Source organism: Artibeus jamaicensis, unplaced genomic scaffold (assembly GCF_021234435.1).
Source record: "Artibeus jamaicensis isolate MK-2021 breed Jamaican fruit bat unplaced genomic scaffold, CSHL_Jam_final scaffold_916, whole genome shotgun sequence".
NCBI classification, from domain to species: Eukaryota; Metazoa; Chordata; class Mammalia; order Chiroptera; family Phyllostomidae; genus Artibeus; species Artibeus jamaicensis.
The window spans coordinates 26,977,884-27,004,533 of record NW_026522059.1 but is presented as its reverse complement, the minus strand read 5'-3'; positions in this window follow the sequence as shown (position 1 = coordinate 27,004,533).

The following is a 26,650-nucleotide window of genomic DNA, read 5'->3' as shown; positions in this document are numbered from 1 at the left end:
AATAAAAAGAAAGAGAAAAAAAGAAAACTAGCTGATCAACTTTTTATAGTACTAAGGTATAAATGACTAAAAAGATTAATGAATTATCTTCTGCAAAAATATTTGCTTTAGAGCAGAGAAAAAAAGTCTCTTCCCAAAGAGCTGAAAGTTTTAGTGGTAGCATTTCATAAGAGCCCAACAGTCATCCACAGATAAACTATTCTCTCTTAAGAGAGTCCTCTGTATTTGCTGGTTCTTTTTCTTCTCTTTCTCCTCTCCACTTCCAAATAATTTTAGATTTAGACAAAAGTTGCAAAGATAATACAGAGAGCTCACCTGTTCATTTCTAACATTAACATGCTATATTTGTCAAAACCAGAAAACTAACATTGGTACACAGTACTCCCCACTGAACACCAGACTTAATCAGGGTCTCACCAGTTTCCCCACTAATGTACTTTTGCTGTCTGATCCAGTCCAGGACTTAATGTTCTCATTAAGTCATGTGGTGATAAAGGTCACTAATGTGTGATGACTCTGCATGTGTCTCTGACCCCGATTCCTCTGCAGAACCTGAGGCTGAATCTAAAGCTAGTAACTCAAAATTTCACTTGGTTTCCGGTAGGAGTCTCACACTCGACACCTCCTATAGTGAACTCCTGACTTGTGCCCTTAAACCTGCTCCTCCTCAGGTTTTCTCCACCTCAGAAAGAGCAGCTCCTTCCCACCAATTGCTCGGGTCAAAAATCTTAGAATCACCCTCTCTTTCTTTTACACATCACACTCAATCCACCAGCAAATCCCATGAGCTCTACTTTTGGAGCTATTCTGAACCACTTCTCACCGCTTCCACTGCCACAGTCCTGGTTTAAGGCACCATCTCTCAACCTGGATTATTGCAATAGCCTTCAAACTATTCATCCTGCTTCTGTCCATATCCTGTCCCTACTTCCCCACCATCCCAGTTTACTGTCAACACAGGGATACTTTAAAAATGTAAGTCTGATCATGTCCCTTCTTTACTCAAATCCTTCAATGCTTTCCATTCTCAAAGTACATAGAATCCAAAGTACATAGAACTTCCAGGACTGCAAGGTACTGCATGCTCTGTCCCTCCCCCAACTCTCTGTCTAATTTCCCTACACACTCTCATTTACCCCACTCCAGCCACACCTGCCTCCTTGCTCTTCCTTTGACTCACCAGCACGTTTTGCCTCAAGGTCTTGCACCTGCTATTGTTTGGAATGCATTGTCCCTGGATATCTTCCGGGCTTGCAGGAAAGAAAAATTGGGTAGGTTGAGCAAGACAGGGTGACCAATTCCTTTATGCTTTCCAGGGACTGTCCTTATTTTAAAACTGAAAAGCCCTGTACTTCAGGAACCCCTTGAGTTCCTGGCAGAGTAAGACAATTGGTTACCCAGTAGAGGTAGGTGTGTGAAGGGGGGCTGCACTCATTTAACACGGAGGTCAGAGCAGGCCTTGTGGATAAGGAGACATTGGGCAAAGACTTGAGAGAGGTGAGGGACTGAGTCTGCTGTATGATTCCTGGGGGCTGGCCTGCAGACCCAATGAATGCAGATAACAGAAACCCTGCAGTTACAAAAATGCACTTAAAATGCTGTTTTTAATCACTGAGATATGATGAGCGCTAAGAGAATAGTGGTCGAGGAAGCTCTGGATCCCTGCAAATTTGAACTTTGCCTCTGCTTTGTGACTTGAACAAGTTAGTTAATTTCTTAAAGACTGAATTTTCTCACTTGTAAAAATTAAAAGATTACAAAAATCTCAAGTCATTGTAAAGATTTAAGGAGTCACTACATGTAAAGGATTCTGAACCATACTGACACATAGCAAACACTCAGTCATGATCTATAACTGTTCTTTTCTCACCAGAGTTTGGGTGGGCCACTGATGTCATCCCATGGAAGTACAGTTAGGTGTAGGACACAGGGCAAGCAAGACCTCTGGGAAGGGAGTCAGGGAGAAAGGGGGCCATGAAACATAAGAGTTAACTTAGGTACTTGCTTTTAAATTATTTTTATTTTGAGGTCACTGTAAATCATATGCAGTTATAAGACATACTATAGACCTCCCATACACCCTTCACCCAGGTTCCCTCAGTGGTGACTTCTTGCATCCATTCTATCCCAGCCAGGAAATTGATACTGACACAATCCATAGTGGGTACTTGGTATTTTGTTACCAAACTAAGCCTGTTCTCTGATGGGATTGAATGACTGGTGCTTCCACCTTGGGTGGGGCAGAGAGGGCGGGTCAAAAGTACTGACCACTCCAACTCTGGCAACGTGAGTGCCTCTCCTTGCTGTCCCCACTCCTATCTCTGGCAGACCACAAACTGTGCCTCTGACAGGATCACTTCTTAGCAGTGTTCTTTGTTGCCTTGAGCATAATCAAAGCTACCACGTACCGAATGTTTACTATGAGCACTATGCTAAATATTTTTCATGCATCATCTCAATCTTTACAAACAGCCCTATGGGGTAGGTGATAACATCATCCCCGTTTTATACATCATAAAACTGCGGTCTAGTAAGGTTAGGCAACTTGCCCAGGCCATGCACCTAGATCTGTAATAAAGACACCGGACCACCTGGTTTGATTCCGAGGCTGTTATGATACACCCGCATACACCCCTCATACTCATGGCTGAGGGCAGTGCAAAGGGGCTGGATTAACTGTATTTTAGGCAGGCATTTTTTTTCTTTCTCAGTGAGTTCACAGTTGAGTTGCAGAAGCAGCATATAAAATTGCCTGCTCATATTTGGCAGTATTTATAAAACAGCAATGCGGGGTGACCTGGGAACCCTGAGGGCAGGGCAGCTGGGAGAGGCTTTCCATGGGAGGCAGATGAGGGAGATGGGCTGTACCTTGAACATGGGCCTGGACTTACACGTATGAAAAGCCCATGTCTGGCAGAGCTCATGCTGTTACGACACTCATGTCTGGTTTCACCCTGCCTTCCCAGGTCTCCCTCCTCCGCTTCAACCAGACTGATCTGTGGCAAACGTTCTTCAGATTACATACTACTCCTAAGAGCTGACACATACAGAGTGCCTGTATTGTTCTAGTCACACTGTTCTAAGTGCTTTACATATGGTAACTCACTCAATCCTCACAGCAACCTATAACATAGGTATTGTTAGCCCCATTTCACAGGTGTAAATACTGAGGCACAGAGAGGTCAAGCACCAAATTTTTCGGACTGTAAGATGCACCAGACCATAAGACGCACCCAGAGGTGGAAAATAGGAAAAAAAATTTGAATAAAAAAATGTGGTGAAATATTTAATAACATAAGTAACATAGACGGCTGGTACCCTCCCCTGCCCAATATCGAGCCAGGTAAGCTACATTCAGACTATAAGATGCACCCCCATTTTCCTCCCAAATTTGGGGGTGGTGCATCTTATAGTCCGAAAAATGCAGTAGCTTGCCTGAGTTTACGCAGTGAGAGCTAGGATCTGAAGGGAAGCAGGTGCATCTAGACGCCCTGCTTTTGAGCACTATGCTCTAGCTTAAGTTTTGTTTTCCCGCATGTCAGCCTTTGTGGAGGCCCTACCCTCTACTTTGCAAGTCCTTTTTACACATGTCTATTGATTAAATCTCGCTCAGTCTAAACTCAAGTTAAATAGCACAGGAGCGGTCACCACGAGGGAAACGAGCACTTTCTGAACAGCAGCCTTCTCTAGTTGGCCCTGGGCCTAGTGATTCACATTTCATTTTCACAACAGTCCTGCCAGGTTTTCATAAGAGAGGAAACTGAGTCTCAGAGACACCAAGTAACTTGACCAAAGACTGAGATTCCCACCTAAAACCTATACTCTCCTGTTAACTCATGTCTCACATCTCTGCTCCTCACTGAAAGCAGACCCACTAACTACCCCAGGCTGGGTCTCTTTCTACAATGACCCCTGATCATTCATTCATTCAATAGTGAATGCCTACTATGTGGCAAGCATGTCCTAAGCCACAGAACAGCAACAAATAGAGCAGGTACAGTCCTTCACCTCCAGGAGGTTCCATTCAGCTGCAGGGAGATGACAAAAAACAAGATAAAAAAGTAAAATACAGAGGATATTGGGTATGGATATATGCTAAGGAAAAAAACAAAGTATAGGAGAGAGAGAATGCTGTGTGTATGTGTGTGTGTGAGAGAGAGAGAGAGAGAGATCTTACGTTGGCCAGTGGTGGCCTCTCTGAGAAGGATTTCTCCCTTAAAGTCCGTCATTTACCGTTTGTTTGAATATGTCCAGCTACAGAAAGGGTACTCCCTTAAAAGGTTCATTTTTAACAAACTCTGATGGCTCTGACGTTTATCAGATCTTCTCCCAGTGACTCTACCTTCCTCCCAGGTTCTGCTTTTGGTTGCTTCCCCCAGCAAGCCTGACCCACTCTCAGACAGACAGCCCTGCACCTGTTTGAGTACAGCTATATTTTCTTCTAATAAGCCCCCCCCAATCCCTAACATTCTCAGTTCCTTCAACTGTTTCCTGAGTGACATGGTTTCAGTACCCCTCACTCTGCTGGCTGCTGTCCTTTGAATGCACTGCCCTTTATCCAAGAGCAGAACATTTTACTCTACAGTGGCTTGATTGGTGCACAATATTGCAGATTATTGCTCCCTCGTTTTGAACTCAGTATGACATAAAAACAGGAGTTTTAAAACTCTTCTATTCAGAACTAAGTCCTCACTGCAGGGAGCCAGTCTAGAATCTTCAGAACCTGGAAGCTAGGGGGAAATCTTTCCTTCCTCAAGGCACTTACCTTCGGTGGGGGCTCCTAGAAGAAGGCAAGAGAGGGAGTCCCAGGTGAAGAGAGGCAGCGTGAGGAAGACCCTGCACTTCTCGGAGAGCAGAGGTCCTGGCGGTGAGCAAGGGGCAGTGTCAGAGGAAGGGCAGAGAGGCTAGGCAGCTTACTGCAGTTTTGGATTTGTCTACCTGACTTCTTTTCTTATGCAAGAGGTTGAACATTGTCTCATTTAAGAGCAATTTATATTTCTTTTATATATATTTTGAAAAACTTTCAATTGGTTTAAGGTTCTTTTTCCTGGTTGATTTTTAGAAGATAATTTATATAAAGAAAATAACTCTTTGTGTTACATGCTACAACTACTTTTTCTGTTTATCATTTGTTCACTTTGTTTATGTTATTTTTTTCTGTGTGGAAGTTTTCTTTTTTAACTAGTCAAATGTATCAATTTTCATTTTGGGTTTTTTCCTTCTTCTTCACAAATATATTTAGAAAAGCCTTTTCCATGCTAATATTATAAGGATAATGTCCCATGTCATCACCCACTACTTTTATTATCTAGCTTCTGACATTCAAAGCCTCACTCCATCTGAAATTCACTCTGGTGCACCCCTCATTGTTCACTTCCTATGCGTGCCGGGCATGGTGTTCGGCATTCCGCACACACTGTCGTATTTAATAGCAATCATTATGGCAGCCTCTATTTTAGCGATGAGGACATTGAAGCTCAGCGAGGCAAATTCAGCCAAGATCATTCATCTAGTGTCAGAGTGGGAACCAAGTCAGCCTGAGTTGTTTTTATGCTCTTCACTATAATATTGGGCTGGCCAAAAGTTCATTGGTTTTTTCTGTAAGATGGCTCTAGTAGTGTTTGGTTGTGTTTAACTTCATTTGAAAGAATTTTGTTAGATTGTATTGTGACAGCTGTCATATCAGCGTGCATTTATTGATTGATTGATTGATTTTATTTAACAGAGGTGAAGGGAGGGAGGAAGAGAGGGAAACATCAATATGTGGTTGCCTCTCGCGCGACCCCTACTATGGACTTGGCCCAGAACCCAGGTGTGTGACCTAGACTGGGAATTGAACACTTGTTTTGTGTTTCGGTTAGGCAACCCTTCAGTTACAGGTGACCCTTTGGTTTGCAGGCTGGGACTCAATCCACTGAGGCACACCAGCAGGGCTCAGTGTGCATTAAAAAAAAAATCTTATCAAAATTGGTGAATTTTTTGTGTGGCTGTGTTAATATCAAAGATGGAAGAAAATACGTAATGTTTTTGGCATATTATGCTTTATTATTTCAAGAAATGTAAAAAGACAACTGAAACACAAAGTAAGACTTGTGCAGTGTATGGAGAAGGTGCTGTGACTGATCAAATGTATGAAAGTGGTCTGTGAAGTTTCGTGCTGGAGATTTCTCACTGGACGTTGCTCTAGAGTCGGACAGACCAGCTGAAGTTGACAGCGATCAAATCAAACCCTTGAGAACAATCAATGTCATACCACAAGGGAGAGAGCCAGCATATTCAAAATATGCAAATCAATAAAGTTATTGGTGAAAATAAAAAATGTGTCTTAGATTTTACAGAAAAGACCATACGGGCTTTTTGGCCAATGCAATGAGAGAGGCATTCCATGTTGCTTGGAAATACCCAAATGAATGGCCAGGCATTTCAGGAGGGACCGTGGTGGGTGTGTGAGGACGCTGCCCGTGCCAGGAGGAATGAACAGGATGACGCACTGGGGCGGAGCAATGGGTGTCAGCCCCAGCCACTCTCCATCTCGGCAACTGACTCATACCCCTGCCTGGAAACTGAAGATTCAAATTCTCCTGGCAAAATCATGAATGAGTAGATTAGGTTATACCAGAGTGGAAAGGGCTGAGACTATTAAATCCTTGACTGTAAGAGTCTCTTGAACTTCCCTTGTTATGGGACAGTGTAGATCCCGAAGTTTGGATGGGGTTCGACTTGCAAGTAGAGCATAATTACTAAACGTTTGGATTCTTTGATTATATACCTTATCACACTTAACATCTCTGAAATTAGGATGCTTGTTCCAATTAATGGTGCCTTATAATTGCTGTTGGCCGGGTGACAGGTAAGGTGTAGCCGTGGCTGCTGCACACGTACTATGGAGCACCAGCGAGAGACCTCCAGCACGAAACCCTGCAAACCACTGACACACTCTGTCAGTCACAGTGCCTTCTCCACACACTGCACAAATCCTTTTTTTTGTATTTCAGTTGCATTTTTACTTTTTTTGAAATAATAAATCATAATATGCTGAAAATATTGCGTATTTTATTCCATCTTCAATATTAAAATGGCTACACAAAAATTCACCAATTTGATGAGTTTTTAAAATATGCACACTGATATGACAGCTGTCACAATACAATCTAACAAAACTGTTTCGAGTGAAGTTAAAAACAACTAAGCACTACTAGAGCCATTTTACAGAAAAAAAAAACAATCCAGTGTTTCGGCCAGCCCAATACAATGGACAATGGCAAGCCATCCATGTTTCACTCAGCAAATAATCTAAGGGCCATTTCAGGAGGTAATATGATCTTGGTTGTTTTCTGAAACCCTCTTTGACACCAGAAAAGGTAAGAAGGGGCCGGCATTAGAACTTAGGGTTGGAGGAAGGAGAATGGAGTTACTGGCTTGGAGGAAAATCGTTGAAAGAACTATTTAAAGAAATAATTGCATAACTGACATTCCTGGAGGATGATTGTGTTTGGAAAAATAAAACATGTATACCAAATTCTGAAGTGAAACACATTTTATAAGACTAAATGCTGAATAAGAACCTCTTTATTTCTGTTATATTTATCAGAATCTCTCAGAGGAGGCAGAGCCTGATAAAATGCATGTTCCCAGCCTCCTCTCAGAGATTGGGGCTTAGTAAATTTGAGGTGGGGCCTGGGACTATACATTTTAACAAACATTCTGGGTGATTCTGATGCACCACCCTGTGGGAAACACCTTAAATAGATGAAAATAATGGGAAATAATTTGGTAATTATATTTTCCTTATAATCTGTTAGTATTACATATCTCTTCCAAGAAATGTATCCTAGTCCTACTTGACTTGTCTTGATGGTCCAAACATAGCTTGTAGACTTCTGGGCAAGATGGAGGCATAGGTAGATGCACTTTGCTTCCTTGCACAATAAAAAGAAAGACAACAACAAATTTAAAAATAAAAACCAGCCAGAACTGCCAGAAAATCGAACTGTGTGGAAGTCCAACAACCACGGAGTTAAAGAAGAAATATTCATTCGGACTGGTAGGAGGGGCAGAGACGGGCAGCAGGTGGAGAGGACACGTGGCAAGGCGGCAGCTGGAAGACCAGTGAGCAAGGCGGCAGCCGGTGCACCAGGCGGTCCCACATTTGCATGTGAACAAACCAGGAACTTCAGCTTTGGGAGAGTATGGGTCCAGGGGTCAGTCAGAGATAAAAGTACATGGGGTCATTGTGTCATTGTTGCACATTTTCATTTTGAACTCAATCTATAGGAGACTCTGTCAATGGATCTAATTAATCTCCTAGGTTTCTACTTTTTTTTCTTTTGCTCTTTTCTAGGTAGGTTAGGGCATTCCTAACTACACTTACTTTTGAAAGCAGGGTATAGAATTTTACCAAGGTCCTTATTAAATTTCATTTCTGCATTCCAGCCTGTTGCTCCCACCTGCCAACTTCATTTGAATCATGATTCTCTCATTTATCATATTAACTATCCCTCCCTCTAGCTTTCTGCCATCTATAAATTTGATAAGCCCAATGTCTATACCTCTATCCAAGTCACTAATAAAAATGTAGAGCACCTTCGGGACAATTTTGTGGACTCACATAGCCATTAGGGAATCTCTCGGGTTGGCACGGGGCCACAGGTCAACTGTCTGGATAGCATCTTCCTTGGCTGTGACTCCTTTCACAGGGGGCGCGGCGCAGTTGTGAGGCACCCCAGCTCTGACCTCGGAGCAGACTGCCGAAACCCCGACTCCACCACGTCTTGGCCGCACGACCCTGGGCGAGTTACCTGATGAATCTCAGTTTCCTTATCTAGAAAATGGGACAGTTGTTTTTACTTTGTAGGGATGGGTTGAGGATTGAATTAGTACTCACAAAACAACACAGCTTCTGACACATATTAGGTTCTCAATAAATATTAATGGTTAGTCCTATCAATTTTTCCAGATTTCTCCATCTTGCCCAATGCCTATCATGAGACATTTTGTCAAATGCCTAACAACAACCTGACACAAGCTAAGTTCATCATTCTACTGTTCTAGCAGACTTATCAAAAAAAAAAAGGAATAAAAAAGAATTGAGGTCAGTTTAGTATGTGCAGTTTCCTATTTATAATTTATAACTTGAATATATTCGACAAGGGATTGATGCAGCTTAAAATAAAAGACATGTACAGATTTATTTGGGGTGACTCCTAGATGACTGTTAATGATTAACACTCCATTTTTATGTGCTTACAAGCACTGTTTGTTACCCCTTTTCAAGTCGTGCTAGGAATTCACATAAAACTGACAGTTTTATATATTTTTGAATCCCTATTTTTGCTGTGAAATGGCAACTGATATTTGGGTAACTCTAAGCTTCTACTACTTCTGCCATTCTCCAAGATTTCTTCAAGACTGATATTGATGTTTGTGTGGTCACATTTGCAAGTTACTTCATTATCCTGGGTGTATTTATTTCACAAGTTTTGAAGAATTTCACCCATTTGAAGCAGCTGGTACTTTCTTGCCACTTCCTTATTTCTCCGGAGCTTCATTTCCTTATAGCTATTGTTCTGTCCTTAACAGTAGTCGTTTTAAATCTTTAGAGGACATCAGCAAGCCCTGGAGGAGGCAGAGCCTGTTAAAATTGCACTTCCCAGCCTTTCTCAGAGATTCTGGCTTAGTAAATTTGCGATGGAGTTTGAGAATACACATTTTAACACTGTCGGTGATTCTGATGTACCCCCTGTGAAAAACAACTTAAATAGAGGGAAGCAATTTGGTAATTTTTTTTCTTGTAATCTACTAGCATGACATATCTCCTCCAAGAAAGGAATCCTAGTCCAACTTGATTGGTCCTTCTGCTCCAAACATCGCTTGTAAAAACCTCTTTTGTTGAGCATTCCACAAACCTCAGATTATTCTGGATTTTGACCTTCTCGACACTACTCACAAAGCTTATGCCTTTTAAAAATAATTGCTGCTGGTTATGGGCCATTCCTGCCCTTGTCAGTACGTGTGAGCCCAGGGAGGGCTCACTGTGCAGCCCTGCTTGGGCTCCTTCAGATGCCCCAGGACAGCAGCCTCTCCCCTTGTGGCTTTCAGCCGGGATTCACTGGTAAAGCAGTGAGGGTTGGGGAGCACAGAGAGAAGAGCTACATGGGCCAGTTCTTAGGATGCCTTCAAGAAATCACAAACAAACCGGAAAGCCTGCACATTATTTGGCATGTAATAGGCTTTCAATAAACATTCGTTGCCCTAAGCCAAGGATAACAAATACGCAACAGGCCCACGGCACTCCCTCTCCTGTGCTGGGCAGTCGTCGCTGGTGGATCTTGGTGCTCTTTCCTCCCTGAACCTGGAAGCAGCTTCATTATTCTTCAAAACGTGGCTTTCCATCAAATCAGCCCGAATTGGCTTGCAAAATGAAACTTACTTGCTGATTCCAAACAAAACAAAAGCTCTTTTCTCCTACAGTTGTTGTTAACTCCATGTAATTAAAAAAAAATTATAAATATAAAATACTACTTTAAAGGTTGAGTTGGTATGACAAATACTAAGATAAAAAACACAGGGAATTACACTGGAAGGCTATGACCTCGCCAGCATCTCACAATAGACAGGTGTCTGGGTTTTCCCAGCTTTCGAGACTCCGGAATAGTACTCATGGTACATAATCATGAGAATGATACTAAAACTCATCATCTCATCTCACGAGATTAGAGAAGCTTGAAACCTTTCAAGCAACGACTCTAACACCACACAAACAGGGCCCACGTTTCAGTTCGGTCCAAAATGTGTGAGTTGAGAGCCCTCACTTCTGACACACGTCAGGAGTCAGGGATGGCATAATTTGACCTGAATGGGAGATAAATAAAAGCAGGGCTGTCTGGGAGCATTTTTCCTCTCACTCCCCTTACCTCTCCTTCCCTTGGAACGCTGATTATTTAAACAATCTTGACATTTCCATTTGCACTGATAAAAATCCTCTGTTCTCTATCTACACAACCTGCCCAGAGTAGACTGCTCTGAAGTAAAGCCAGGCAGACCCTTCTGAATCTTTTGAGCATGGCCACTGTAGTTGTTTTCTCTTAAGTTCCTATTTTAACCCCTAGACCAAAAGCTAGAAAACTTAATGGTACATTTAGGGCATTTATAAGCTCTGAACTTTCTGGAGTCAGTCTCAGAGGGAAATTGAGTGTTAAGAGGCTATGTACAGAAACGCTTATTTACTAGATCCTGCTGGTAAGCAAGATCCTCTAAATCAGAAAACAAGTTTACCATAAATTAATGTTTAATTTTAATCACTTACAAACCTAGCAAATGGATTAAAGGCCTTACATACCTCTCTGCCTTCACGAACAGCCTCCCTGGTTCCAAGCTGCCGTGAGACCAGCACGAGAGCACAGCTGTCCTCACGCTGTGCGGCGGGGGCGAGCGGTGAGCCTCCCACGAGCTGCTGTGTGCTGGGCTAAATGTCGCCAAGGCGCCTCCTCTTGAGTTTCTGGGCAGAGTTTTACAGTTCGTCTACTCTCTCCTGGTGGAGCTGTCGGGCACCATCCTGGCTCCTACAATGAACCTGCTTTTTTTGTTGTTTTGCTGTTTTCCTTTACCATTTTTAAATTTAATTGTTGCTCAAGTACTTTTCTGTCTTTTACTCCCATCCCAGCCCACCCTGAACCTGCATTTCAAAATTCATGTTTCGAGTTATTGTTTCTAGGGGTTTATGGGCTAGAAACCATAAGGAGGTTTCTTTGAATTATATATGAAATAATAGTCAATAAGCTCTGACTGAGGCTTTAGGGACCTTTTGATGAATAAAGTACATTCAATTAGGCGAGGAACCTTTTGCCACCTAATTAAACTAAAGTCATTTTACACTTACTCTTAAATTCTTGGGTACTTGAGTTTGTTGGAAAAGTAATTTCTGGATAATGTGCTACAATTTAAAATAATTTAGTAGTGGTTAGAAAGTTAAGTTTTCCTGGAAAACATTTTTTTGGAAAATTTCAGCTATGTTCCTAAAAAGTCTTATGCAATTCAATTTTTATAGTCTATTTAAGGGAACCTTGCAATACTGCTTTTCCTGAAGACTTTAAAAACATATGTTTGCTCTTCCACATGATAACTTGCCTAGAGCAAGCAGGTCATGTTGGTTTTCTAGTTCCTAAGTGTGCAGCCCAACCAAACCCAGGAAGACCAGGGAAGAGCCTCCCATTTCAGGAATAAGGCAGGACAGGGATCGGACCAGTCTCCTACTGAACCAAAAGTGCTGACTAAAAATTTTGTGACTTCTTAAACGCATCAAAGACCTGGCAGGATAGTGGGAAGTGAAAATCCAAAATCATAGGAAAAGCAAGATTTCTGAAACTTAAGTGGCCGCCTAAAGCTGTTTTTGAACTCAGAACATTTGTCAATTTGGGCAAACTTGACTTTGGGTTCTGAGGGCTTCTCAGGACACGGGGACAGAATCAAAGCCCAGGGCCTACCCCTCCCATCACTAACGTGGGTCAGACCCTCAAGGAAAGGGTAAAACAAACTAAGCATGCCTCTACCCTCTGGCCCAGAAGATGGCAGGCAGGAAAGGAGCAGGGGAGGTGGTAACTAGGGAACTGCTCTGAAAAGTTACAGCTGTGAATTGGTGCTTTCACAGCTTCCAAATCTACATTGCTTTGGTGAGTGAGTAAATAAATACATAACAAAACTATAAAATCATAAAAAAAAAACCCTCTAAAGTTGTGAATTTAAAGTACCCCTGTGAGCCTAGCAGGGGCAAAAAAAAGTTCTTTCTGGAGGAAATTAGTGCATCTTAGGCTTCAAAGAATTCCTGTAAATAAAATTTTAAGAATAATGGGCAACATACAGTAAAAACACACACACACAAAACAAAACACTAAACCTACAAATGACATAAACCATCCAGAATAAGAATTGGAAAAAATGGACCTCCAAAGACTTCAGATTTTGAAATTATTAGACTGAGTTTATAAAAGCAACTATGCTTACTAAATTCAAAGAAAAATAGAAAATATATATACACAAAAGGAAATTATAAAAATGACCTAGAAGATTTGAGAAAGAACCAAATAGAACTTCTCAAAATATACAATAACCAAAATCAAAAACTCAATAGACATGTTTAAGCAGTTTAGACACAACAAAAGAGAGAATTAGAGAACTAAAATGTAGATTAGAAGAAGTTATTCAGCATACAGGATGGAGAGACAACAGTATAGCAAATATAAAAGAGAGGCTAAGAGACATGGAGAACACAGTGAAATGTCTAACATTCATTTAATCAGACTCCCAAAAGGAGAAAAGACAAGGGCTTGAAGAAAAATAATATTTGAAGAGATAATGGCTTAGAATTTTTCAGAACTGTTCAAAGACATCAATCCACAGAATCCAGAAAAATAAGCACAAAAATTTTTTTAATCTATACCTACACTCATCATTATGAAACTTGAACAAACCAGAGGCAACTAGAAAAGAACTGAATCCTCAATAGTAACAAAGGAAATGGGAAAGGAAGCCAGAAGCTAGTGGAATGAAACCATTGATGCACTTACATAATCGCCAACCTAGAATGCTACACCCAGCAAAAGAATCTTTCAAGAATGAGGTCAAAATAAAGTAGTTCTTAGACAAATCAAAGCAGAAAGAGTTGGCCACCAAGGCGCTCTAATCCGAAGCCTTTTCTTTAGGTAGAATACAAGTGATCTCACAAGACAGACCCGAGACAGAAGAAGAAAGAGCCCAAAACAAAAGTTAAATATATGGCTACATCTAACTGTATGAAACAACAATAACAATGTCCTGAAGGGCAACACTTACAACAATAAAAACAAGATAAAATATCTGACAACAATAACATGTCAGTAAGGGTAAATAAATAAAAATGTTTTAAGGTCTGTACTATATGGGAGAAGGGTAAAATCACTGACTGTTTTCAGACTTTGAGTTAAGGATGCGTGTTAACTTCTAGGAAAATCACTAAAAATAGAGAGCATATAATTTCCACACCAATAGGAAGAAAAAATGGAATAATTTTTAAAAATTCTTTTTAAAAATAATCTAAGAGTGCAAGAAAGGAAACAAAAAGCAACACATAGTAGGTGAGATCAATATAAATGAGATGGTAGTTTAAAACTCCACCATATAAATAATTTCATTATATGAGCAAAAAAATACATATAATATGATTCCATGTATGTAAAGTTCAAAAACAAACATAACTAAAGGCAATTATTTAGGGGTTGGGATAAACTAAATAATTGCCCTCAAAGATGCCATGACCTAATAGTCCTTGGAACCTATGAATCTGTTACCTTCCAGCAGAAGGAACTTGGCAAATATGTTGAAGTTGATCTTGAGATCATTCTGGATTATCCAGGTGAGCCCAGTGCAGTCACGAGAGTCCTTTAAGGGGTGGTGGGAGAATCAGGGTCACAGAGAGATGAGAACAGAAAGGCAGAGAGGAGAGAAGATGTCCTACTATGGGCTTTGAAAGTGAAGGAAGGGCCACAAGTCAAGAAACCCAGGCAGCATCTAAAAGCTGGAAAAGTCAAGATAACAGATTCTCTCCTAGAGCCTTTAGAAGGAACACAGCCCTACAGAGTCACATTAGACTTTTGACCTAGAACTGTAGGGTAATTTTAAGCCACTAAATTTGTGGTAATTGTTATAGCAGCAATAGAAAACTACTGGAAGATAGCTAGCTAGGTAGCTAGCTAGATAACAGATAGATAGAGATGCTCCTCAATTTATGATGGGACTATTAGAACATAAACCCACCATAAATTGAGGAGCCTATCTATCTATCTATCTATCTATCTATGATGGGGTTATATTCTAATAGCCCCATCATAAATTGAAAATACTGTAGTCGAAGATTCAGTTAATGAAGTAGCACACTACGGAATATTGGTTGTCCATTCTCATGACTGGGTGGCTGACTGGGAGGTGTCCTCACCATTGCTCCCCAGCATCACAAAAGAGCATCACACCTCATATCATGAGCCAGGAAAAGATCAAAATTCAAAGTTCTGTTTCTACCAAATGCAGATCACTTTTGCACCCTCATCAAAAAATCATAAGTTGAACCATTGTACGTCTGCACATCTGTATCTATATCTATATCTGTGTATATGACAAAGCAACAAGGAAAAGCAAGGAAACAATGACCCCAGGAGTCAGGATGGTGGTCCATCCAGTGTTCTAGAGACAGACGGGAACGCAAGGTGCTGGGTGGAGACACAACCTTGTGGGTGGAGGTTACACACACAATAATTATTCTTAAACCATAAAGCATAAAGTGCTTTATGCACTTTTTCTGTAAGAGCAAATATTTCATAGTAATTAAAAATTTAAAAAGTCCAAATAAAGACTAGGAAGCTTGAAATTTAAGTGGGATCCATAGAATACTGAAGTAGTAATGAGTTTCTAATAATTGAGAAAAACATTATCCAACCTGTAGCATATCCCTGTTCCTCACTGTGCCCCCTCAATATCTCCTGACATTTGACCCTTCTGTGCTCATTAATAGCCACACAGAATTGAGTGGAAGGAATCTGGAAGAACAAAAGTCAGGTGTGGACTCTATCTCTTATTTATTATGTGGACTTTAGCAAATTACTTAAACTCTTGTTTCCTAATCTATAAAATGAAGCTAATAGTTGTATCTTCCTCATAAAGTTGTTATAGGAAATAAATGAGACAAAACTTTTAGCACAATATCTATCTAAAAATGCCACCTTTTAAAATAATTTTATTTACCCATCCTCCTCTCCCCATGCTGCCCACATGTGTTTATGGAGTGCTCGCCTAGTTTCCTTTGCTAGGTTCTAGGAATGCAAAGCCAAATAAGCCATGGCCCTATCTTCAAAGAGTTCTTAGTTTAATAGAGGAAGCAGGTGAATAATAATTTTACTGCAAAGGGTGAGCAGTACAATTAAGGTATAAACAATGAGCTGAGGCATTACAGGGGAAGGAGTCATTAACTGCGCTTGTGGTGGAGTAAGGGGACTCGGCAGAGAAGCCTGCCTGGACGGGACACTAGAACTGTCTTGAAGGATGAGTAAAAATTTGAAAACTGGAAAAAATGAGGGAGGGATATTTTTGTAAAGGGATTAGCATAGATAACCTAGGAAGGAGTTAATAGGTTGGGGAAATGGCAGACTATTGGGCGTTTGAGTATGGAGGAGGGAGAGGAAATTGGAGCAACCAGCTGTGGTCAGAAATTGAAAGGGCATATGCACCATGTGAAAGAGTTGGGGCTTTCTCTGGGAAATGCAGGGCTATTGTAAGCAAAGGTTAGGATGATCTGAGCCGTATTGTAGAAATATTACTCTGTCTCTGTGCAGATGGGTAGGAAAGATCCTGAAGACCACTACCTGTAGTAGTCCAGGCGAGAAGGCTTGAACTAAGCCAGTGGCCATAAAATGAATAAAGGGGACATAAATTCAAGAGACATCCAAGAGATAGAATTGAGTGGATTTGGTAACCTATGGATTCAGGGTTTGGGTGATTAACCAGATTAGCACGTGCTAACGATAATAATGATGGTGGATAATAATAGCATTAGCCAAGACTGAAGAGACCAATAGAGCAGGTTGTGAGGTGATGATTATTAGGAATTTTGTTTTGATTTGCTGAGCTTGAGGTGCTCGTGGTACATCTGGGTGAAGATTTCTAGTGGGGAGTTGGGAACTTGGTTCTGACACTCAGAAGAGAAATGAATGTGAACGTGGAGATTCTGGAAGCCAGAGGAGTGTGTGGGATGGCCCAAGGAATGAACGTGTTTGTTGAATCTGCTTGCAAGGAATGAGCAGTGTGCTCACCAGAGGGCCCTTCTCCTGAGCATGTATTTTGGACCTGGATTAAAAATGTTTCCATAAAGTATCCCCCTTTACCCAAGATCATATTACTCACTCCTTAGAGTAACTATTAATGACTTGAGTCCATGTTACTGCTTCCATTTAGAATGCTGTATTTTACCAAAGTCATTTAAGAATGAGAAACGTATGGGAAATTTATTACTCTGACAAGCAAATCTTGTACCTGGATGCTAATTATGTACAAAGTTTGCACCAAATATTGAATGTAATAGCAAGAGTTCTGAGGATGTCAAAACATACTCTTCTCAGGTGGAAATTTAGTAAACAACTTATTAAAAATTATAAGCATAAATAAATACTTTCTGATGTTTATAAATTTTTAACTGATATTGTGATTTTCAATAACATACTTGGATGTTTAAGATGTTTTGAAGCTATCCCTGGCTGGTGTCGTTCAGTGGATTGGGTGCCAGCCTGCAAAGCAAGGAAGGAGTCGGTTGCTGGTTCGATTCCTAGTCAGGGCACATGCCTGGGTTGTGGGCCAGGTCCCCAGTAGGGGTGTTCAAGAAGCAACCACACATCGATGTTTCTCTCTCTCTCTCTTTCTCGCTCCTTTCCCCTTTAAAAATAAATAAACATGTATTTTTAAAGACCTTTTGAAGCTAGAATCATAGAATTTTTGGCCCTGGACGAAACCCAAGAGATGGTTTAATCTAAACCTTAAGTGCTCAGATAAAGACTAAAGAGAGAACTCCCTGCCTTGGCCAGTGGACCTGGAATGAGGGACCAGGCCTCCTGACCCCTGGGTCATTCTTTCCTGTTCACAACATCCTTCCACCAATCTTGCTGAAGTTTGGGGATAAAAATGATCTAAACTTTAGCTGTCCAAATGAAAGCTTTTAATTTATTTATTAATTTAATGCATATCTGTGATACTTGGAGCTAGATAAGAACACAAAGCCAAATGTGATTAAAATTCTTCCTTTGCCTCAATCCGTCTCAGGCTTCCTGGCAGAATATGTTATCAGAGTCTCACAAGGACAGACCCTAGGACAGGACAATGACAAGAGTCTAGTCTCAAGGTGGATTCAGCAAACAAAAATAAGATATTGCCCAGTTAAATCTGAATTGCAGATAAATAATAAATATTTTTTTAGCATAAGTACATTCCATACGACATTTAGGACACACTAAAAGTTATTTATTATTTATCTTCAATTGAAATTTAATTAGGAGTCGTGTATTGTATCTGGCAACCCTAATCTTGGGGCCAAGAACACAACTTTCTAGCTCTTAGAGATGAGTGGGGCAGATGGAATTAGACCCACTAGAGGTAACTAATGTTTTACACAATTACAAATTGCAAATCATCCTAAAACCTTTAGCTAGATTCACTGAGAAAAAGAGATGATTTAAATAAATAAAATCAGAAATAAAAGAGAAGTTACAGCTGATACCACAGAACTATAAAGGATCTTAAAAGACTACCATAATCAATTATCTGACAACAAATTGGACAACGTAGAAGAAATGGATAAATTCCTAAAACATACAATCTTCCCAGATTGAACCATGAAGTAATAGATAGTCTGAACAGACCAATTACTAGCAGGGAGATTGATTCAGTAACTAAAAACCTCCCAACAAGCAAAAGTCCAGGGCCAGACGGTTTGACTGCTGAACTCTACCAAACACTTGAAGAATCTTTAATACATATCCTTCTCAAACTCTTCCAGAAAATTGAAGGGGAGAGAATCCTTCCAAACTCATTTTATAAGGCCACTATTATCCTGATATCAAAACCAGAAAAGAGCCCTGACTGGTGTGGCTCAGTGGGTCGGCTGCAAATGGAAAAGTTGTCAGTTCAATTCCTGGTCAGGGCACATGCCTGGGTTGCAGGCCATGTCCCTTGGTTGGGCGCATGCGAGAGGCAACTGATCTATGTTTCTCTTGCTCTATTTCTCCCTCCCTTCCCCTTCTCTAAAAATTAATAAAATATTTTTTAAAAACCCAGACAATAACAACACAAAATAAGAAAATTATAGGCCAATAGCCCTGGTGAACAAAGATTCAAAAACTTGCAACAAAATGTTAGCAAGCTGAATTCAACAATATAGTAAAAGGATCATATAACGTAATCAAGTGGGATTCATTCCAGCGAATGCAAGTATGGTTCAACATTTGCAAATCAATCAACGTGGTGTATGGACACAATGAAAGATGAATATTGTATGATCCTCTCTGTAGATGCAGAAAAAGTACTTGACAAAATTTGACATCTACTTACGATAAAAACTCTCAACACAGTCAGTATAGAGACAATGTACTTCAACGTAATAAAGGCCATATATGAAAAACTCATAGCCAATATCAAACTCCTTCAGTGAAAACCTGAAAACCTTTCCTCTAAGATCAGGAACAAGACGAACTGACCACTCCTGCCACTTCTATTGCACATGGTACTGGGAGTCCTAGTCAGGGCAATTAGGGAAGAAATGGAAGCAAAAGGCATTGATTACAAATAGAACTACCACATAATCTAGCTATTCTACTTCTGGGTATTTATCCAAAAAAACCAAAAAAATAATTTTATTTTTTCTTTATTTTTAAAATTGTATTTCAAAAAAAATTTCAGATTCACCCCTGTTTATTGCAGCATTATTCACAATAGCCAAGATATACAAACAACCCAAGTGTCCACAGATAGGTGAATGGATAAAGAAGATATATATATATATCTTCTACAGCAGGCACACACACATATACACACAGATATAGTTGTATATGGTCTGTCCAGAAGGTAGCCATCCATATAATACGAAAAAGAGACACTTACTGAAGAAGATACAAGATACATTGTACATAAGACAACAATGATACCTCAGTCCCTTCAAAGTAGACACTTTGGGACCTCGCACAGTTCTCCCAGTATCATCATTAGCAACTGCAGGACAAAGTTCCTTCTGCTCTAGTAGCAGAAGCTGTGGAACAATTTCTGCCACAACACGTTTCATGCCAAGGTCCTGCATCAAAATCTTGGACACGGTAGTTTTTGGAATCCCCAGATCAGCTTCTAGGTCTCAAACTCAGTTGCCAATCTTTGTTGCTGGCAGCCCATAACACGTTCAGCATTCTCAGGTATTCTGCTTGTTGCAGGCCTCCCAGAATGTGGGTCATTTCCACCAGATTCTCGACCACCTTCAAAGCACTGCGCCACACTTTTATTTGCGTTGCACTCATTGCAGTGTCCCTGAAAGCCTTATGAATTAACTGAAGAGTTTCCACAGAGGAATGTTCAAGCTTAACACAAAATTTGATGCAGCTTCATTGCTCTGCTCATTCATTTTGAACATGACAGCCACACAGTGCACATGTTCACTTCACAGCATCTACCACCCTACTGACTAGTACAGTGAAATCCTCACTGTTCACACAAGCTCATTCCAGTCCACACTCCTTGGCTGCCAGGTTACACTGATGTCATACAAACCGTTCTCATTATATTAACAATGGTTGGACTTTTCCCAGACAGACCTTTCATACTATTCTGCTAGAAGAGTGGTTGGCAAACTGCTGCCCAAGGGCCCAATCCAGCCAGCCACCTCTTGTTGTAAAATCAGTTTTATTGGAACACATTTGTTCAAGTGTCTATGTATTACCTGTGGCTGCTTTTGTACAAAAAAAAGTTAGGCAAACTGTTTTCATTATATTAACAATGGCTGGACTTTTACCAGACAGACCTCGTATGCATATACAATGGAATACTCCTCAGCCACAAAAAGAGAAGGAATTCCTGCCATTTGTAACACATGGATGGACCTTAAGATTACTACGCTAAGTAAATTAAGTCAAACAGAGCAAGACAAATACTGTATGGTTTCATTTATATGTGAAATCTAACAAGACAAAACAAACAAATGTACAAACAAAATTCATAGATACAGAGAACAGGTTGGTGGTTACCAGAGGGGCAAGGGTGTAGGGGTGGGCAAAATGGGTTAAGGGGGTCAATTGTATGGTTATGGATGGCAACTAGACTTATTGTGGTGATCACTTAATATATACAAATATTGAATTATGTTGTATACCTGAAACTAATACTGTGTAATGTCATATGCCAACATTAGCTCAATAAATTTTTTTTCAAATCATCTTAGGCCGGCTACAGTGTGTGCAAAAGCAAAGGAGGTGTCCTGCTGTGTCATCGCCATCCCCATGAAGTGCAGTACATGGGAGACTGAGCTTCTTGAGATTGGCAGGAATGGGGGTGGGGTGGGGCTGGGAGGTACGAACACAGAGTCTCCTTCACTGTGTTTTCTAAGGCAGCTGTATCCTCTCCTGCGTTTTTCACAGTGCAGACCGATTTTGCAGGCACAGAATCAAAATTCATTATGTAATCAGTGATTACAAAACCAAAGCTAAAATGCAAAATAATACAATGTTGCATTACAGAAAACCATGATAAAGAAGCTTTCTGCAAGACAAGTGTCTCACCTTAGCATCCACGGCTTTGGCCCTGCATGCAAGCCTCATTTAACAAAAAGGCTGAGCATTGAAGTCTCACCAGGAGACTCATCACAGAACCAGGCTGAGTGATAAGGGCAAGGAAATGCCAGCTGTGTGTCAGCATATTAGTGGAGTTTGGCCGTTCAATCAGGCAGCAGTAAGATGTCATAACAGCACTAAGAGTGATTTTCAAGTTCAGCTACACTGGCCACACAGCACTGCCAAACCTAGGTGATGAGTCTAGGTATGAAATTCCCCACTACGTGGCTCAGGTGACCTTGGCTGGATGTGGTGGGAGTGATGGCGGCAGTGGAAGTGGGGAAAGGGTCAGACATGACTGGGAAAACCTGGGCAGGAACACGTGCCAGGAATGAACAGAACTGGAGTGCAGCTGCAGTCGTGTCTGTGAAGCTGCTTCCAGAGCCACGGGCAGGGCCCCTCAGGGCGGCATGATAAGTCTTGCAATCAATTTCAGTTTCGTCTGTTACTTCAAACAGAAATACTCATTCGGGGTATCTGAACTTAATATTTTTTTAAAATTCACCATTCAATCATAACTGTCACATAGTATAAAAAGTAAGTGTTGAAACCAGGCTATAAGTGATGTTAAAAATGTGGTTAATTATAAAAATTGTATGTGGCTGCCACAACCAAAAATCACACTGAACAATCTGTACAATAATACTATTTTCTAAAACCTTAGTGAAGGAGGAAGTTAATAGTATCTCAGTGTCCACTATGGGCCAGGGCTTGTTAGAGCTTTTTATCATCTCATCTAATTCTTTTACCTGTGTTTTGTTTCTTTTTTATTATGACAAGATACACGTAACATAAAATTTACCACTTTAACCATTTTTAGCATACAATTCAGTGGTATTCAGTACATTCGTAATGTGCAGCTATCATTACTATCAATCTGCAGAATTGTCTCATCACCCCAAGAGAACTCGGTACTCACCAAACAACAACTCACTCCTCATTTTCCCCTCTCCCAGCCCCTGATAACCACTATTCTACTTTCTATTGCTGTGAATTTGCCTATTTTAGGCACCTCATTTAAGTGGAGTCACGTATTGTATGTCCTTTGTGTTTGGCTAAGGGTAGCGTAGGGTTTTCAAGGTTCACCCATGTGGTAGCATGTATTATCTCATCTAAAACTGCTGAACACTCAGCACAGTGTGGGCAGATGCGTTTGTAAGTCACCCATCATGAAATGGGCAAACTCGTTGAAAGAGTCTTAAAAAAAAAAATTTCACTGAAGCCTAACACCACCTCTCACAACAATGCCAGTTGGTACACTGATACAGAAAGGTTCCTAGAACACTCACCTAGTGGGGTAGCTTGTGCTACACGGGGCCTGCCCTCCACAAGATAATTCTTTTTGGGGGGAGGTTCCCCTCCTAGTTAGTTATTTATACCAATATGTGCTCATTGATATTTTAAACTTTGGTGCTTTAAGAAATCAATCAAATGTCAACTTACTTCTAAAGAGTTCCGTTTCCTTTCTCCCAGGTTCATTCTCCATCCTTCCCTCTGTCCCTCTGTTGCCCCAGCTCTGTCGGTGCCCCGACCACACAGCTGGTCTGTCTGCGGACTCCACCTGCTCTGAAGAGATGGGAGTGCATTTGTGGGGAGCCACCATGCGAAGGATGGTCCAGGAAGCCTCTTCACGCTGAGGTCAGGCCCTGCGGGGTGTGTTCTCAAACTGCTGTGACTCACCTGCAGTGAGGAGCCGGCCCCTGTGGTCCATAGGATGGTGGAAAAGGAGAGCCTAGCCTCCAGCCAAAATGGGCACAAAAGAGGAAAGGGGAGGTGCTTTGGAAAGCCGGAGGGTTGACAATGTCTTATGCGGGCATTTCTCAAGTCCTCTGACTGGTCTGAAGAAAATGTGATTATGTAACTGTACAAAAGCAGGCACTTACTAGAGGTAATCTCCAGGCTTCCTTTGTAATGCGCGCCTGTTCACTCTTCGCCGAGGTATGATTTGGGCATATGAAGACATGATGATAATTTAGGGGAGAGGTCTCCTTCATGAAAGGATATTAAACATCTCTCTTCCCAAGTACACTTTAAAATTATTCCTTTTAAAAAGGGTGGAGTCAAAACAGGATTTAGTAATCCAACCAAAAGCCAGATTCAGGGTGTGAAGGAGCCTCACTGATCATCTGTGTATGCACAAACCACTAAGTAATCCCTAACCTGACACTGCATGTGTCTGACCCTGTGAATCACAGGGTCCTAAGAGAGGCTCAGGTGGGAAGGGCCCCGGCTTTGCCCCGCCACTGTGGGCTTGGACCTCTTCCCAGGCGGAGAGCCCCTCCTGCTTGGCCTCTCGGCCTCACTTTTGCAGGAACGAGAAGGCCTTAACCTTGCCTCTGGGGAGCCCTGGTTGATTTGGGGGAAGGTAGAACCGTGGCTGGTAGTCACTCAGTGCACAGTGTGTGCACGCATCTGGCTGCTGGTCTCTTGTCAGCACCTCCCATGTACTGGGCCCTTGCAGAATGCACTTCACCAGCACGAGAGAACTTCCAGTTAAGAAACTGAGACCACCAGGGAGGGCAGGGCCAGGGCTGAGGCCTCTCTGGCTCCAACCTCCAGCCTTCTTCCCTCAGGCCACACCACCTTCAGACAGGAGTGTGTCCATGGGAGTATGTCCGATGCTGGAACTTCTTTCCTTTCCTGTCCTGATGATGGTGTGGATCTGGAACATTTCCCTTGGCTTTAGTCTCCGGGGTGCAACTCCACAGTGCCAGCAGGAACACGGTGCAGAACCTTCCTACCATGGCTGGTGGGAAGGGAGTAGGAGCTTCAGAGTTTGAGTTTTCCCTGGGCGAATGCCAAGGTGACAAGAGCAGGCGCAGAATCGCTCCTGTCAATGTAAGACGGTCCATGCCTGAGAGAATTTTTATAAGAGTTTATTTGAGCCAAACTGAACACATATGCCAAGCAGTAAAATCTCAGATGCTCCAGAGACTGAGTTTTGCAGTTTCTTTGGGGGTGGGGGTGGGGGTGGGTGGAGAGACTATTACATGACGGTGGGAGAAAGCAAGGCAGGCACTGGGCTGCAGGATCAGGAGGGGTGTGAAAGGGTGTTTCACCTGTTGTAACGAGGGTGTGAAAAGAGGTATTTCACAGGTGTGTTAACTCAGACACAGGAAGAATGGACAGGGCTTGCTTACGGCAAAGATAAACCTTTTATTAAAAAGTTACGTGCCTGGGGTGTGCCACCCAAGCCAGCTGCCTAGTTAGGACTTTCCCTCACACCGAACCAGCCGTCACACTGGGCCCCGCTGGAGCTCCCTTTCTCAAACACAGATCTGACACTTTGCACTTCCTCAAAACGTTTCAAGTGTTCCCCTTCATTTACAAAACAAAGTCCTGTCTCCTCAGTGCAATGCTCAAGTCCCACCCGCTGCAGAACCCTTTCCCCGCCCCCTACACTCCTTATTCAAGTGCTTTTGATTATAAATGCTATAGTCTGTATTTCCTGAGTATTTACAAAGTGCCAGGCATCTCTGCACACACCTCACACTCTTCTCCCTTAGCAACCCCACAGGAGCAGTTTCCCAACCCCTTATCCAGACTTCATCCAGAACCTGGGTAGGCTTCCCCACGGCCCATACTTCTGAGAGACACACACCTGTGCCTATGATGTACCATTCACAACAGCCCCACCCTCACCGAAAGGTCTGGGACAGCATCCGTAATCAAACATATTGATATTTCTGAGGCAAACTTATGGGCAATTAGGCTTAATGATATAAATAAAAGTATATGAAGTTTCATATCAGTTCAAGTCAGGTTTTGCCATCAAACGAATTTCGTGCGAGCTTAGAAAACATTTGTTTTTCAGGGCCCTTTGGGTTTCAGAATTCGCCAGTACAGGGTTAGGAGCCTGGAGTCGCATTTCCCACTGCCCAGATGAGCAGGCGGAGGTGTGGAGACGGGAAGAAGCTACCCCAGGCCACACTGTAAGTGGCAGGGCCAGCATTTCGACCCAGTTGGATTGTGTTCATACCATTACCCATTTTAACCTCTGCTTTCGCTCCCAACACCCGCAAGCAGGAGGTAAAGTCACTCAGATTGACCTGGTTCATTTCCATGACAAACTATTTGCTGTTGACATTCAAATACATTTACACTGGAAATGATGAATAGATTTTCTTACAAACTAAAGGCTAGAGAGGTTTCTCATGTTGGGTCACGCTCTCCAAGAGGTTAACGGACCACCAGTCACGTTGGGGAGGGGAGACAAGGGTGTGTGACTGTCCCATCCTCACTAAGCAAAGACACTGCTTTCCTATTCTTTCCAAGTCACATGCTTTCTGCTTTGGTCCCGTGTCTGCTCTGATCAGTGGCCTCTGCTTCCTGCTCCCATGGGCTCCAGGAGCTGTCGGTGTCGCCCGGGCTTCTCCTGGGACTGCTGTTCTTTTTAGCCTCTTCCCCTTTCCTGCCCGGCTGTTCACAGTTCTCGCCAATCCTCTGTCATCCACTTATTTCCACTGTAGAGGGCCGAGGAGAGGTATGTGTGAATGTGTGTGTGTCTGTCTGTCTGTCTGTGTTATTGCTGCTTTGCCAAGGCTTCTGTCTCCTCTGAGTCACTAAAAATGTGAATACCTGGCTAGCTACTCAGCAAGACATCAGAGTTCAGGGAAGTGAGGAGGAAAACAGAGAGAGAGAGAGAGAGAGACTTTTGGCACTTGCGTCTCTGCCGCTTCAGATGGAGCTGGGTCTTGACTAAATTACCAGCACTGGTAACCCGCTCTGGGTAACGAGGTGCGAGATTGCCATGAATTGACATGCACTTGGTTGACTGTGTCTTCATACCTTTTCAATTAAGTATGTTGTCCTTCTTCGGGTATGTCTGAAGCACATGCAGACCTTGGTGGGGCAGAGCGATTCCTGGTATTCGTTCAGGTTAGTTGGAGTCTAAGTCTAGGGAAATAAAACTCAATGGAAAGTGAATCTGTCCCCTTTTAAAATTATGTTTTTCCAAAAAGCTCTCTCTTCTTGTGAAATCCAGTTACTCCTGATGTTCTTATGAAAGATACTTTTTTATTCTTCAAAGTATGAGAAAACAAACCATGGAAAGTAACTGGAACACCACTGATTTTCATTAAGGGCTGATGCATACTTGGGTCAAATGTCTTAATCACAAAGATCAAAGGAGAATAATGCATCTAAACTCAAGTTCTTTTTTTTTCCTTAAAAAGAATAGACCTCAGTGAAAATACGTATTTCCTAACCCAATAAAGAAATCGGTGACGACCTGTCCTGTTAGCTAACTTCCTAAATTTCATGTCTGTTTAAATTAC